We start from the raw sequence: 3960 nt of genomic DNA on the forward strand, positions 1-3960 counted from the left end.
CAGTATAACTCCTTCTAAACTTTCTACCAATCATAACACTCTTCCAGGGACAGCATATCCACACTGAAGATAGTATCAGTCATCGGCTGCTTGACCTGACTTAGTCACGTTGATTGACCGTTAAGGAAGAGGAAGGAAAAAGCAATAGGTCTCCTTGGGGAAAGGCAAAAGCAAATGTATGTATTTATTCTTTTATTCATTCATTCTTTCTTTGATATATTTCTGCATTTATTTATTTATTCTTTTATTCATTCATTCTTTCTTTGATATATTTCCCCATTTATTTATTTATTCTTTTATTCATTCATTCTTTCTTGCATTTATTTCCCCATTTATTTATTTATTCTTTCATTCAGTTCTGTCACTTTGGATGTTCCATAGATGGACACAGACATAATAAGAAAGGAACACAGAAGAGAAGAACATCCGGTCAGCTCCCCGCAGAAGTTAAATGTGAAAAGAGCTAAAGAGGCGTGCCTGGCAAGTACAAGCAGGAGAGGACAGACGCAGAGACTACCAGCAAAAGTCTTTCTTGGTAACATTAAGTTTATTATTGTTAGCAGGACAACACAATTGTGTAAGTTAACTAAAGTTGAGCTCACTCTGGTTTGAAAATATTTTCCATGGTGGATAGCTCTGGTGTGCATTAGCTAATGCTAACACATGGATTAATATATTTGTTAGCTAACGTTAGTTTACATTTTAATAGCTTCATAATCAAGACAGCAACTTTCGTCTGCCTTAAACAGTGTTGGGAGTAACGCGTTACAAAAGAAAGCCATTAACGTTGAGTAATGTATTGCTTTTTGCTGTAAGGAAGTTTTTAATGTTATATAATAATATACAATCTCAGTAACCTGTTGCTGGAATTTGATGCATGAGATTTTAACAAGGCAGGCCTGTGCATGTGTGTGTATGAGCCCTCAATTCTGCTTTTACACTGTTGGAAAATGACCAGTGAGGTCTTTATCAGAGTAATAAATGCAACTAATATGTTACTGTCTGTGTGCTAAAGGTTCACATTTTTTTGTCCATGTTTACAGTAAGTTATTGGTCAATATAATCATTATTATTCCTGCCCATATAGTCTGTAAAGACATCACCACAGTTGTCATTTTTGTATGAATTCATTCTAAAGTTTAGCTGAAGCTACTATGAATCATCAGCTAAGCATCTGCATTAGACTAGTCAAAAGTGGATATATTCTAAAGGTACACTGTTTTTTAGAGATTTCTCTTCACTGCAACCATGGAGGGGGTAATCATTACAGTGACCAATAACAGCAATGTTAAAGTGTACATGCGTATGTGAGAAGACACACTTGAAATGATGTTTTTGTGTACTGCAATGCCTGACCACATGATATAATAGCATGTGATGTTATGTAAAATACTGCCCAACTTTATGTACATTTGTATGGTCATAGATCCTGTATTCATCTTTTAAAAGTTGATCCTACCCTTTGCCAACTTTAACCAACGTAATGCTAAACCCAGAATAGGAATTTCCTGCCTTAGCTCAAGAAAATTAAATAAAGAATATTAATAAAGATTTTCTATAAGAATAGCATTACAGTTTTTATAATGATACTCAAATGAAGAACTAAATTAGGTGGAAGTACTGGCCTAACTGAATATTTATTTTATCTCATTTGCAACTGCATTTCTTTTCTTTTTGGGGTTCCTGGGATCGTTGCCTCACTCAAAGATGGCATAGAGGCCACGAAAGCCTCAAAGGACCAGCTGGACCCTCACAAGCTCAATGTGCTCAAAGGTATGTCTGGCTCCTGCACACGATCATTGCTCTCACTACATGTCAACGGGGTCCGACTAAATAAACAAATATTCTTGTGAAAAAATTGTTTTATTTAAAATATTGTTACTTTTGTACTTCACAAATTGGCTGCTGTGTTAATGTGAAATGATATGTAGTCAGCGCTGTTGTTAAGCAAGTCTGTATGTTTGTGTTATTTGTTGTACCTGTTTAATAACATTTTATGATATACAGCTCCTTGGCTGAATGTACAGTAGTGTTTATGTAATGTTTTTATCATGTTGGAATAAAAAAACTGAGCATTAACTGGGAGGGGTCCCTTGTGGGAAACCATTTCACCTGAACCTAAACAGTTAGCATTATTAGAACAGTTAGACATGATATTACATACACATCATATTGTGTTTTAGCAACTTTAAACAAAATAAAAAATCTGACAATGGTTGTTAGTTAATTAGAGGTATTATTGCTTTGGTATAGACAAAATATTTCCTTTTCCCTTCCACAGATGTTGTGTGATAAAGCAGTTTCCAAATCCCATAGTGTCTGCAGTCGCAGAAAATGCAACAAGTCCTACTCAAAGATAACCGACCCTCCACTCCAAGGATAAGGATTGACATTTTTCAGTTTCAATTTGGTTCCACCATTTTTACAGTATGCTTGTGACGAAGTACCCTCACTATAGTTGAGTAAGCACTTGGACTGCCATACCAACGAGTCTGGCTCTTTGGCTTTGCTGTTTAAGTTGTTTGGTACCCTGCAGACCAATGTTTGAATCTGGGTAGGGTGACTGGTCTCGCCTTTGGCCACATATGGTGTCAGAAGCGGGATGGCTTGCTGTGGGGTCATCTGAGCCGTGCCCAGTCAGGACTGTATGAGGGACCCCCATGGGTAACATTAATGATGGGATGTGTATAGTGTACTTTTCAGTAATACTGATCATATGTCATTATTTTACTGATTTTATTTTTATTTGAAGGTATTTTGGTCAAGATGTAATACATGCTGCTGTACCTTTTAATGTACAGGAATTTATTTTTGTAATGTACACAAAATTAAAGTTTTTTAGTTGTCTGTATATGTGTGTGTTGTAATTTTTTTTTTTTTTACTTATTTTTATCATTATGCTAAAAGGGCATTTTGCAAAGTATTTTTAATGCATTATTCTCATACTGAATGGTTTCATAAAGCAGCTTCCTAAGATATTAATAGTGGCTCTTGGAGTATACTAGTAATAAATTACTAATATGCTGAAATGCTAATAAAAATGTTCAGGGAACACATTTATGTGAAGTTTAAAATATATTTAAACTGTTCTTCAAGTATAGCACAAAATAGTATTTTAAGTTAAATTTAAAGAAGTATATTTAAATTACAGTAAAGGTACTTAAAGTAGGTCCATTTTAACACAACTAAGTATATTAAAAAATGTTGTTTCTAAAGTTCTAAGTTTCTAAAATGACACTTAACATACTTTAAGTTGTTCCAAAATAACACATTTAATATACACATACTATAGTACAATTAAAATGTGATAAGTGCATCCAGAAAAAGTGCTACTTAAGTATATTTCTTTTTCACTTGGGCTATTATTCAAAGTTTTATGGTAAGTCACACTTATGTAAATAAGAACTTGCATATAGAGTGGGGTTGTGCAGAGTTCAGGCATTCAGGTACTGTTTAGCACCATGAAACAGTAAATTAACAATTTAAAGTACATAATTTATATCTTGTAAAGTATCTTGTAAAATGTAAGTTCCTCGTGCACCTGAATAAATTATTCTTTACTGGCTTCCCCTTTAACAAGTAGCCTACAAAAAATTAAGAGAGTAAAGGAGTAAATGAGGATTTGACTTTTCAGCCAAAGGCTTTCCAGATCATCAGAGAGGGAGGGAGAATGAAAGATGGATGCCAAACAATGGAAGATTTTCCCTGTAAGGCGGTACAAAATCCTACAATCCCATCAACACACCTGTCACATTTTGGAGTCTTTGTAAAGGGAAGTGAAGGTGGAAGACAGACAGAAGCAGGAAAAAAAGTGAAAAGAGATTAGTAATAGAAATATACCTCTTGACAGTGCTTGACACCGCATATTATTAAACAGTGCTGTGATTCACTCTGTAATTAAGAAAGGAAATGGTCCGCACAGTGGCATGGCACTTTGAAATGTCATTTCTAAGCCTCTAA

At 34.6% G+C, this 3960-nt stretch overlaps 1 long non-coding RNA gene across 1 annotated transcript; it reads left to right on the forward strand.

The window, feature by feature from the left end:
* Positions 1-446: 446 nt before the first annotated feature.
* LOC119903005 lies at positions 447-2762 on the forward strand. The gene is made up of 3 exons (XR_005444389.1): positions 447-535; positions 1708-1773; positions 2282-2762. It is a non-coding gene; the product is annotated as an uncharacterized LOC119903005 (long non-coding RNA).
* The last annotated feature ends 1198 nt before the right edge of the window (positions 2763-3960 follow it).

The sequence above is a fragment of the Micropterus salmoides genome, unplaced genomic scaffold, assembly GCF_014851395.1.
Source record: "Micropterus salmoides isolate LMB-PRFRI ecotype aquatic unplaced genomic scaffold, ASM1485139v1 Ms_hic_scaffold_14, whole genome shotgun sequence".
Taxonomy (NCBI): domain Eukaryota; kingdom Metazoa; phylum Chordata; class Actinopteri; order Centrarchiformes; family Centrarchidae; genus Micropterus; species Micropterus salmoides.